The following is a 12884-nucleotide window of genomic DNA, read 5'->3' as shown; positions in this document are numbered from 1 at the left end:
CGAGGGTGTCGATCGACACCAACAAAGGTGGCATCGATCAACACCAATGGGTAAACGAGACAGTTCATATTTCTTTACAATTTTTCAACACATTTTTGTTTCTTTGCCTTTCCCTTGCTTGATAACACTGGGGACAATGTTGTTTAAATCTGGGGGAGGATCGTACTAACCACTAACTTGTGTCAAAACCATATTTTTGTTTTTATTGAGTCAAATTTTTCAAAATTTTTTTTTTGGTTGGAATTATGATCTCTAACTAATGATTTTTGTTCTTTGGCTAACACTCTAATGATTCTTGACTAAGCTTGACCTCAGAACTGAAGTGTGGAAAAGACTATGAGCTGTATCAACAATCCCGAAAGCCCTTATTCAAAGGATATCTAGTTCAACCAACGTCGTCTCAACTTTTATCAGGATTTTAACCGGACTTAATCTCTTACTTTGGAGGTGGAAATCAGTGGACTAGACTTCTTCTTCGGGCCATACAAGACAGTGCAATTTTTCAAAGTATGTCTCCCCTCTCTCTTCCCTTCAGTGCTTTTAAAAAAAAAAGAGAAAGAAAAAAAAAGAAAGAAATAAAAGATGAGATGATTTTGATCAGTTTAGAAAGGTAGGTAAATTACCAGTGACCTCATTATTCTTTTCTTGAGTCAAATGATCACACAAAGCTTGGAAGCGAGGGATAGGTAAATTACCAATGACCCCGGTATTCGCTTACACCTTTGATTTTTGAAAAAAAAGAGTATAAAATAAAAAAAGAGAAAAAGAAGTGAGAAAAGGGAGAGGAAAGGAGATGTAAGAAGAATGTCTTGGTCTTAAAAAGAGTCCATATGCCATTGATCGATACACCAAGGTAAGAACTCACCTGTACTTGTTTTAATTTATGTAATGAGATGACAATGGTGAGACTAGAGATTCCAGAGGATTGTGGGATTTCAGTAAGGAATGTTGATGCTTTTCAAATGATAAAGTATATGAAGTAAGTTCTTGAGAGTCAAGGCGATGAAGAGTGCGATGATCAGTTACCAGCAGTTGAGTGAATTCTATGTTTTCAAACCTCTTTCATAGGTCTAAGTTTCTGTTTTGCTTGAGGGCAAGCAAAGACTAAGTCTGGGGGAATTGATATATCATGGTTTTTACGGTTTTTAACCATGATATAAGTGTGCTTTTTGAGTCTTTTGCTTTGTTTCTAGTTTGTTTTTGAGTCTTTACATGTTATCTAGGATTTTGGCACGGATGGAGCAATATGGAACAATTTGGATCATTTTGGAGCATTTTACCAAGGAAATCAACTTGGAGTCGGATCAGAGTCGGAACATCGATCGACACCAACAAAGGTGGCATCGATCGACACTACTGTTTACCCGACGAGAGAGCAAGAATTGGAAGTTTTACAATATTGCCCAAAGTCTTCTCTAATTGCAACATAAGCCCCTAGACGTGTTTTAGGATGTATATATATATATATATATATAGTATTTTTAGGTTTTTACAAACCCTTACGTTGTATTCTATCAAGTTTTATTTTTCCTGCAACCCTGTGAGATTTTGGAGAGCTTTGGAGAGAGAGATCTGCTTTGTAGAGAAGAATTCTTGAACTCCCTTTACTCTTTTAATTTCAATTGCTTATTATTCAGAATTATGTTTTGTTCTTCATTGAATATGTCTGAGTAGTTTGCTTGTTAGGTTCAGGGTTTTTTCATAAGGTTTTTATGAATTATTTGATCTGATTATTTAGGATTCAATATCTTTCTAAATCTTCATCTTAGGTTGTTCTTCACATTAATTCTTGATTGATCACCTAGAATTAATACTTTAGGAAAATAAATTGATATAAGAATATAATTGTTTTCCTGATAAAACCTTTTGATGAACAAAATTATTTCTTGTAAAGAGATTTGATTTAATAATTTTGTGAACAATTTAAACCTGATTTTATTGCTGATTTTTAACCTAAAATTTTACAAAGAGATTTGAATTTTCTGGTTTCAAATTTAGATATTATTTGCAGTGAGAACTGATTTAATTTACAAAAGTGTTTAGAGTTCTAGATCTGTTCTTAATTGTTTGAATCCTATTTATTTATTGATTTAATATTTCATAATTTCCTTAGAAATTCCCTAGGCCTAGCTTTTTAAGCTTTTGAATTTACAACAGTTTTTATTTAATATTTTGCATTGTTATTTCTCTTTTAATTTAATATGTTTAGCATAATTATAAAACTCTACAATTTATTGTGTAATCTAGAGTCTTTGTGGAATTCGACCCCTAAGTACTGCATTGACCTCTTAATTTGAGAGAGTAGCTCTAGGGTTTAATTTGAGCAGATAATTGTTCATTATAGAGTTGTGTCTTTTCACTATATTTTGTTTATTTTTTTCATCACAACTTTTTGTTCTAATAAGTGTGTCTATTTAAATAGTCATGTCTTTTGAACTCTCTTTATGTTTGTCTCTTCATTAGTAACTAACAAGTTCATTGAAACAAATTTTCCATTTTGTATTGAATCTAAATAATTGAATATTAATATTTCATATTTAATGTTATTCTATTATCTAACTAAAATTTTAAAATTGATTATAGCAATAGAGAAATTTAATACAACTTACTATACAAGTTATAGTTGCATCTATTTATCGTAACTTTCGTTAAAAAATAGTTTAATATTTAAAAATAATAATAACAACCTGAATAAATGCGAAACAACATTTGCGACTTTTCGTAGTATTTTTTGTAAAAAAAAAGTTTTTAGTTTTTTTTAAAAACTCAAATAGTTGTATCTGTTCATTGTAGAGTTGTGACTTTTCACTATATTTTATTCATATTTTTGCATCACAACTTTTCATTCTAATAGATGTGTCTATTTAAATAGTCATGTCTTTTAAACTTTCTATTTATTTGTCTCTTCATCAATAACTAACAAATCATTGTTCGTTGAAACACATTTTCTGTTTTATGTTGAATCTAAATAATTTGGTTATTAATATCTAATATTCAACGTTATTCTATAAACTAACTAAAATTTTATAATTGATTATAGCAATATAGAAATTTAATAAAACATAATATAGAATTTACAATTGCGTCTACTTATCGTAATTTTCGGTAAAAACTATTTTAATATTTAAAATTTTATTTTATTTTGTTTTTAAAATTTGTGGACAAATTTTAATTTTATGTTTTTGTTGATACAGTTTGTCTCATTATTAAATATATTTTTAATTATAATTATTTAATAGAAAATTACATTTACTCATTACAACTATTAGTTCAATATTCTCATTTTGGATCATTTTGTCATAATGTTTTTTTTAATTGTAGATCTTTACCATAATTATCTTATATATTTATAATACTTTAAACAATGTTTTTTTTGTAAAGTTGCGTCTATTCTACATAATATTTTTTGTTATAAGTTTTCATTTTGATGGTTGTGTTTTTACTAACAGTTTATGTTTAATGTTTATGTATTCAAACTATTCTATTATATTCAAATAATTTCATAATGTATAATTTTAAACTTTAATTTTTATTTACTTTTTTCTAAACTATTTCCCCCGCGATATCGCGGGGGGGGGGGGGGGTGTGAGTTCTAGTACTAAAGATAATACAAATTTCTTCACATCCTTGCTTTTAACTTTTGTCCTCCCATTAGTCATCTTTGGGTGTCTAATTTTTTTAATTAAAAAAGTGTTTTAAGTATATTTTATAATGTTATAAATGTTGGTTATATAGTTTACGCAATATTAGGAAAATAAAACTAGTAGAATATATCTATTTAAAAAAACAAATATATTACATTAAAAAAAACTTTAAAACATATATTACAATCCTAAAAAAACCAACAACTTAAAAATGAATACAATAAAAAAAAAACATAGAATGATAGAAACATATGAAAGCATTATGAATAACAGAATTAGCATCGGTCTAATATTAAACCAAAAATAATACACAACCTGCAAATAAAACAGAACCAAAAATAAAACACAACCTGCAAATAAAACACAACCTGCAAATAAAACACAACCAAAAATTAAAACTCAACCTGCAAATGAAACACAACCAAAATTAAAACACAACCTGCAAATAAAACACAACCAAAAATTAAAACACAACCTGCAAATAAATCACAACGTGTCCTGCAAATAAACAGCCACTCAATACAAGTAATGGTTCTGTGTCGTACGTTGTTTAAGATTATTCAGTTCTCATGTGCTTGTCCTGGTTCTGTGTCGTACGTTGTTTAAGATTATTCAGTTCTCATGTGCTTGTCCTGTTTTTGACTTGTATGATTGTGTCTTGTTTTCGACTCACGATTAAACACAAACTTTGATTGAAAACGATACAAACTTTAATTAAAAACGATACATACATTGTTTTCGACTCATGATTAAACATTTACTAAACATAAACTTTAACTAAACACACAAACACAAATTTTAACTAAACACAAAACACAAACTCGTTTAACTAAACACATAACACAAATTCTAACTAAACAAAAAACAGAAACTCGTTTAACTAAACACATAACACAAATTCTAACTAAACAAAAAACAGAAACTCGTTTAACTAAACACATAACACAAATTTTAGCTTAACACAACCAACTATCCTAACATCTCATCAATTAGCTTCTTTCTCAGATTGATTTCAGCCTCGTTCTCAAACAAGACTTAAAACATAACCATAACCTTAGATAAATCGGATAAAGGTTCGCCCTAGTTTTTCTCTCCCAGGCACGAAGACCGAGGCAGCCGCTCGCCGAAGATATGGTCCTTCCCATCCTCCGGTGTCCTTCCACCGCCCTCTTTGCTGCCTAATCGATCTGCTTCTTCTCCCGTCGGTAGATCTACGACGCCGGCGAAGCTTGTCTCCACCTCCATGACCCTGGTTCAGCTTTTCCTGCTTTCAATGGGTTCTTCCTGTCCAAGGCCACCAGGTTTAGCGCTGCGGATGAGCCTTTTGTCTCCTCTGGATCCGCTAGACCCACCAGATCCGCCAGATGACAAGTTCGTTTCACCTCGGTCGTTGCCGTTCTATGGCTCCCGTCTTTCTAGTGAGTTCGATGGAGAGTGTATATCTCTCCTCCCCCTCCCTCCCGTTGCTCCCCTGAAGGTGTTCATCCATTTCAGTGGGCCTCTTGTTTGGGGCTGGCTTCTATTCTCGGTTGATGAATCAGTCTTCTTCTCAACCTCTCCACCTGCGTTCCTCCAGCAGTGTGTCTCCTTCTCTTTGCTTAAGGTTGGTAAGTCTCTTGAACCTCTTTGTTGCAAGGTTAGAAATTTCGGATACTTCTCCGATTTTACCGGATACTACTCCGGCCTCTGCTTGATTGCAGTTGAGACTAGTTCTGTTGGTCTCCAGGTTAGAACCACTGTTGTTGGTTCTTTTTCTGCCCATCTTCGGCGAATTTGGTTCATTGGATACTTCTCTGATGTAACCTTACCTGTTTACGTCCAGCCAAAAACCATCTCTGTTGGCTTAGTCTCTGCTTTGTTCCAATGTTCTTTGCTCACCGGAGACTCCTCCGGCATCAACATGTCCTTGTATGAGGCAGTTCTTTTAACGTCACAATGTATGGTGACTAACTCTATTCCAGTCGATATTTATGTATTGATTGCTACTTCTTTCATGGGTGTTCTTGTGATAGTTAGTTTCAATACTTCTCCTGGTACCCTATCAAGCTTGTTCAAGTTTGTGTCTCTATATTTGATCTGTGGTTTAGTTGATTTACCTTTCAAGTTTGCTGTTCCGGAATGTCCGAATCGGCTTTATCTTCTTGTAACTGTTTAATTCTAATATAAGTTTGGGTGCACAAAAAAAAAACCCCTAGATAAATCAAGACCTTTTTACTCTAGCAAGCAAAATAAATCAATCCACAACTGAATAAAAAACACACCTTTTTATTCTAGCAAGAAAAATTGTAGATTTGGCTTGAATGAAAAATATATGTCCTGTGCATGGCACATGCCCGAATATAATAAAAAATGTAAACAAAAAATCAACTAATATTATATTATCGGTAATAAAAGCGTAAACAAATCACACAAGACGATTATACATACAGTCAAATGATGTTTTGACCGGGTTGACAAGAATTGAGTGAAGCGTGTAGTGGCAGAGCCGTAATTACGAGTCTCCTTCAGAAAAAACAAGAGCTTTCATAACTGTTTCTCTCAGTCCAAACCAAATCACGTTTTTTGTTCTTCTTCTTCAGTTCTCTAGCTGAGCTTCGATTTTAATTCCGTAATCTCTGTAGCACACAATAGAGAGAAGAAGAAGAAGAAGAAGAAGAAGAAGAAGAAGAAGAGGTTTCTTGGTTTCAAATCTCCAGAGCTCCAGGTAAAATTCTAGGGTTTAGAAATGATTTTTTTTTGGTAGCTTCGTTTTCTCGGGATGAGTTTGGATAATCGATTTTGAAGTACTAGTCTGTCTATGTTGCTTTGCTTCTTTCTTCCATCAGGCTTTTTGGTCTTACGGCTTTATCTCTTGGATTTGAATCGTCAGATGGTTTAATTTAGAGTTAGATCAGTTGGGTTATCGTTGATTCGGCTCATTAAAAGTTTGTTGTAGGGTTAATATAAGGTGAATCAAGATCACGACCTTCAGTTTCCAAAACTTGTATTTGTTAGTCTTCGAGGTTTTTGACGATTGGGGTTTTTTATTTAACTTTTTTGTTTGTTCTGTAACAATTCAGGCTGGTTTTGTTAATGAGTTTGATATGCTTAGAGTTTACTATTAGATTCCTATATGAATTGTTTCTCTGGGGCTGAAAGGGTCCTCCTTGTTATTGTTCGTATTTGTTTTACAGTTTTCACTAGTAATTTCCTTAGAAAGAGATGCTTATTTTAAGTAGTATTGGATGACCGGTTCGAGATTGTTTTTGTTGAACTGAAGCTGTTCAATGTATTGTTTATTATAGTTTGTGAAAGGTACTCTAGTAACATATACGAACGAAAAGAAACAACTGATTTGGCTCCTCATGAGATCTTTTTCTATTGTTATTATATTCTCTTTTCGTTCAATTCAACCTATGATCTTGATTCTGTAAAAAGCCCAATAAATTATTATTATTATTATTAGTTTGCTAATCTGTTATTATATTACGAACATAAATTTTTGAAAAGGATGGTACCTCTTTTTGTTAATTATTTATTTAATTTGAACAAGCTACTCGTTAACGTTTCTTCTGATAAGTTTCTCTGTGAATTGTTTGGTCTGCAGCCTTGAAGTCTGAAGGCTGCAGAAGAAGAAAGCAAAACAATGTCCACGATAGAAACTTCAGATGAGCTTGAACGGGCACAGATCATGCTACAGGAGGAACTCACAGCTGATTCGAGCAAACTGAAAGAGCAGCTCGCTGAGAAAGAAGGCGAACTTTTACTTCTGACAGAGAAGGACAGCCAATCACAGTTGCGAATAAAAGAACTAGGAGAAACAGTAGCGACACTGCAGAGGGAACTAGAGTCAGTTCGTTCTCGTATAATAGATCTTGAGAGGGAGATTGCAAGCAAGACCACCGTAATTGAGCAATTGGAAGCGCAAAACAGAGAAATGGTTGCAAGAATCACAGAACTTGAGAAGTCAATGGACGAGAGAGGAACTGAACTCTCAGGTTTAACTCAAAAACTTGAGGATGAAAAGACAACAGCTCTGACTGATAACAGGGAACTGCATCAGAAACTGGAAGTCGCTGGCAAAACAGAAACCGAACTGAACCAGAAGTTAGAAGATCTTAAAAAAGAGAGAGATGAACTGCAAACTGAAAGAGACAATAGTATCAAAAGATTTCAAGAAGTTGAAAAAGTTGCAGAAGATTGGAAAACAACGAGTGACCAGCTCAAAGATGAAGCTTCTAATTTCAAGCAACAGCTAGAAGCATCGGAGCAGCAAGTTTCGGAGCTGACCAGTGGTATGAATAGTGCAGAGGAAGAGAATAAATCTCTACTATTGAAAGTTTCGGAGACTTCAGATGGGATCCAACAAGCTCAGACCACCGTACAAGAACTAAAAGAGCAGCTCGCTGAGAAAGAAGGCGAACTTTTACTTCTGACTGAGAAGGACAGCCAATCACAGTTGCAAAGAAAAGAACTAGGAGAAACAGTAGCGACACTGCAGAGGGACCTAGAGTCAGTTCGTTCTCGTATAATAGATCTTGAGAGAGAGATTGCAAGCAAGACCACCGTAATTGAGCAATTGGAAGCGCAAAACAGAGAAATGGTTGCAAGAATCACAGAACTTGAGAAGTCAATGGACGAGAGAGGAACTGAACTCTCAGGTTTAACTCAAAAACATGAGGATAACGAGAAGCAATCATCGTCCTCAATTGAGAGTTTGACAGCTGAGCTTGATGGCCTACGAGCAGAACTAGATTCAATGTCTGTTCAAAAGGAAGAGTTGGAGAAACAAATGGTGCACAAAAGCGAGGAAGCCTCAGTGCAGATTAAGCGTTTGGATGATGAGATTAATGGTCTGAGACAGCAAGTGGCCTCACTTGATTTGGAATCCTCAGAACAGCGGGTCTCAGATTTAAGTGTGAGTCTTAAGGATGCAGAGGAAGAACACAAAGCCATCTCCTCGAAAAATTTGGAAACTATGGACAAGCTTGAACAGGCGCAGAACACGATACAAGACCTCAGGGATGAATTGGGAGAGTTGAAAGACCGACACAAAGATAAAGAGAGTGAACTTTCTAGTTTGGTGGAGGTACACGAGGCCCATGAGAGACATTCCTCATGTCAGGTTAAAGGATTAGAAACACTGTTGGAATCAGGAGAGAGACAGGTTATAGAATTGAACCAAAGCCTGAACAGTGCAGAGGAAGAGAAAAAGCTGTAACTTACCCAAATTGAAGAGGAACAACAAAACATACAAGAACTCATTTTTGAGTTTGAACAGTTGAAAAAGAGCCACACTGAGAGAGAGAAGGAACTGGCAGCTGAATTGAGGAAACTGCAAGAGCAGCCCTCTGATCTTACCGACAACAGAGAGGATGGTTACCTGATAGGACAGAGGCAGGGCAAAGGTATTAACCTTGCGAATGTGCATTTGAGTAACCCGGACATTTATCCGGCTATGGAAGTTAACCTTGTGGAAGCGGTTACTGAAATGGAACTGAAATGGAAGGCTATAAAGTATTCCAGGGGACTCGTGATAAACGTAAGGTATTTTATCAAACAAATACCTTTGTCAACTACCGCAGTCAATATTGCAGTAAACGAGAGGATGATCCATTATGCTTCAGAGGATAATTTGAAATTCATCTTGAGGTACCATGGCTTAGATTGTTTGTCTCCAGCCCTGGGATTGCACTTTATATGAGTTGATAAGTTTCTGTTCTGGCAATCAAGGATCTCTGTACCCGAATCAACTAGATTATCTGAATGATTTTCGTGCAAACAATAACTTGTGGGACGTAGGAGGTGGTCTTTCAAGTTTACTCATTAGTCTAATTAGAGAAGTTAATGGGGTTTCAGACTTGCATTTTGAAGGTATTGTGCACAGGAACCTAAGTCCAGAAAGTTTTTATATCATCTCGAAGGGGAAGGGGAAGGGGGTTATCGTCAAAATTGGAGGGTTGCGAATGGGAACGCTTGGCAACAACAGTGCAATCTTTGAGAAACAGATTCGGTTTGCTCCAGAGCAAACCCAAAGGAAAAAGAAAGTGGAAGGCTCCATCAACGATGTTTTCTTCCTGGGGTGCACGGTTGGTTTTATGATCTCTGGTCAAGATGTATTCATAAATAAATTTGATGGCTCGCCCCTGGTTAGTCTCACATTCAGAAAGGAAGCAATGAACATGATTACACAAAGCCCAGAAGCTCACAATCTTTTCAACAATTTTACCAGAAAACCTTCTAAAGACCGGTAATGTAATTTTTTTTTGTTCTTGTGTAATCAATTAAATAACTTTAATTCAACAGAACAACTAATCTGATTGGTTGCAGCGTTACTGGAGAAGCATCACTAGCAGAACCTCTGTTTTGGTCTTCTGAGAAAAGATTACAATTTTGTGTACTGGTGAGTCACAATTTTATAGATTTTCCAGGTTCTGGTTTTCGTACATCAGTTCAATCAAGCTCACGTATAGTATTTGAAGGCCAAAATCATTGGGATCTATCCGTGATGATTCTGGGATCTATCCCAATGATTCTGGCCTTCAAATACTATCCGTGAGCTTGTTTGAACTGATGTACGAAAACCAGAACCTGGAAAATCTATGAAATTGTGACTCGCCAGTACACAAAATTGTAGTCTTTTCTCAGAACCAAAACAGAGGTTCTGCTAGTGATGCTTCTCCAGTAACGCTGCAACCAATCAGATTAGTTGTTCTGTTGAATTAAAGTTATTTAATTGACTACACAAGAACAAAAAAAAATAACATTACCGGTCTTTAGAAGGTCTTCTGGTTAAATTGTTGAAAAGATTGTGAGCTTCTGGGCTTTATGTAATCATGTTCATTGCTTCCTTTCTGAATGTGAGACTAGCCAGGGGCGAGCCATCAAATTTATTTATGAATACATCTTGACCAGAGATCATAAAACCAACCGTGCATCCCGGGAAGAAAACATCGTTGATGGAGCCTTCCACTTTCTTTTTCCTTTGGGTTTGCTCTGGAGCAAACCGAATCTGTTTCTCAAAGATTGCACTGTTGTTGCGAAGCGTTCCCATCTCGCAACCTTCCCCTTCGAGATGATATAAAAACTTTCTGGACTTAGGTTCCTGTGCACAATACCTTCAAAATGCAAGTCTGAAACCCCATTAACTTCTCTAATTAGACTAATGAGTAAACTTGAAAGACCACCTCCTACGTCTCACAAGTTATTGTTTGCACGAAAATCATTCAGATAATCTAGGTTATTCGGGTACAGAGATCCTTGATTGCCTGAACAGAAACTTATCAACTCATATAAAGTGCAATCCTAGGGCTGGAGACAAACAATCTAAGTCATGGTACCTCAAGATGAATTTCAAATTATCCTCTGAAGCATAATGGATCATCCTCTCGTTTACTGCAATATTGACTGCGGTAGTTGACAAAGGTATTTGTTTGATAAAATACCTTATGTTTATCACGAGTCCCCTGGAATACTTTATAGCCTTCCATTTCAGTAACCGCTTCCGCAAGGTTAACTTCCATAGCCGGATAAATGTCTGGGTTACTCAAATGCACATTCGCAAGGTTAATACCTTTGCCCTGCCTCTGTCCTATCAGGTAACCATCCTCTCTGTTGTCGGTAAGATCAGAGGGCTGCTCTTGCAGTTTCCTCAATTCAGCTGCCAGTTCCTTCTCTCTCTCAGCGTGGCTCTTTTTCAACTGTGCAAACTCAAAAATGAGTTCTTGTATGTTTTGTTGTTCCTCTTCAATTTGGGTAAGTTGCAGCTTTTTCTCTTCCTCTGCATTGTTCAGGCTTTGGTTCAATTCTATAACCTGTCTCTCTGCTGATTCCAACAGTGTTTCTAATCCTTTAACCTGACATGAGGAATGTCTCTCATGGGCCTCGTGTACCTCCACCAAACTAGAAAGTTCACTCTCTTTATCTTTGTGTCGGTCTTTCAACTCTCCCAATTCATCCCTGAGGTCTTATATCGTGTTCTACGCTTGTCCATAGTTTCCAAATTTTTCGAGGGGATTTGATCCTTGTGTTTTTTGAAATGTTAGGGAGGCAATCCAGTAGATTCGCACCAACAGTTGCATAATTTTTTTTCAAAATACTCGTAAATGGTAATTTGACTTTGTCCGACCATTGTCTGAAACATCAAAAAAAAGAAAAAATATAGATTAATAAAAAAATAATTAGTGATATGTATTAAATAAAAAATAACATGTATAGCAGCACTGTTTTCTCGAGCATGACAAATGGCACTTCTAACAAATCTTATCAAGTCCAGCAATTCCGTATTATTGTAAACCAAGTTGTTTTATGGTTTAATATGTGTGCCTCTGTTATGAAAGTACTATCCAGTTTGGTATCCCAAGGATTCTGGCATTCAAATACTATCCGTGAGCTTGTTTGAACTGATGTACGAAAACCAGAACCTGGAAAATCTATGAAATTGTGACTCACTAGTACACAAAATTGTAATCTTTTCTCAAAAGACCAAAACAGAGGTTCTGCTAGTGATGCTTCTCCAGTAATGCTGCAACCAATCAGATTAGTTGTTCTGTTGAATTAAAGTTATTTAATTGACTACACAAGAACAAAAAAAAAATAACATTACCGGTCTTCTGGTTAAATTGTTGAAAAGATTGTGAGCTTTCGGGCTTTGTGTAATCATGTCCATTGCTTCCTTTCTGAATGTGAGACTAGCCAGGGGCGAGCCATCAAATTTGTTTATGACCACATCTTGACCAGAGATCATAAAACCAACCGTGCATCCTAGGAAGAAAACATCGTTGATGGAGCCTTCCACTTTCTTTTTCCTTTGGGTTTGCTCTGGAGCAAACCGAATCTGTTTCTCAAAGATTGCACTGTTGTTGCCAAGCGTTCCCATTCGCAACCCTCCAATTTTGACGATAACCCCCTTCCCCTTCGAGATGATATAAAAACTTTCTGGACTTAGGTTCCTGTGCACAATACCTTCAGAATGCAAGTCTAAAACCCCATTAACTACTTCTCTAGTTAGACTAATGAGTAAACTTGAAAGACCACCTCCTACGTCCCACAAGTTATTGTTTGCACAAAAATCATTCAGATAATCTAGTTGATTCGGGTACAGAGATCATTGATTGCCAGAACAGAAACTTATCAACTCATATAAAGTGCAATCCCAGGACTGGAGACAAACATTTATGAAATCTCCCGCTACCTCTAAGCCATGGTGGTGCAAATTTACTGATCCTTGTCTCTAGTGATCCTCTACTCTTATTTTCAACG

At 35.8% G+C, this 12884-nt stretch overlaps 1 pseudogene across 1 annotated transcript; it reads left to right on the top strand.

Annotated features, from left to right (window-relative positions):
• The first annotated feature begins 6211 nt into the window (after window positions 1–6211).
• LOC104719841 (uncharacterized) lies at window positions 6212–9966 on the top strand (annotated as a pseudogene). Its single transcript, XR_015568251.1, has 4 exons — window positions 6212–6348; window positions 7231–8840; window positions 8916–9031; window positions 9112–9966. The product of XR_015568251.1 is annotated as an uncharacterized LOC104719841 (transcript).
• Window positions 9967–12884: the final 2918 nt, after the last annotated feature.

The sequence above is a fragment of the Camelina sativa genome, chromosome 10, assembly GCF_030686135.1.
Source record: "Camelina sativa cultivar CO46 ecotype springtype chromosome 10, ASM3068613v1".
Taxonomy (NCBI): Eukaryota; Viridiplantae; Streptophyta; class Magnoliopsida; order Brassicales; family Brassicaceae; genus Camelina; species Camelina sativa.
This window is presented reverse-complemented; position numbering and strand designations above follow the sequence as displayed.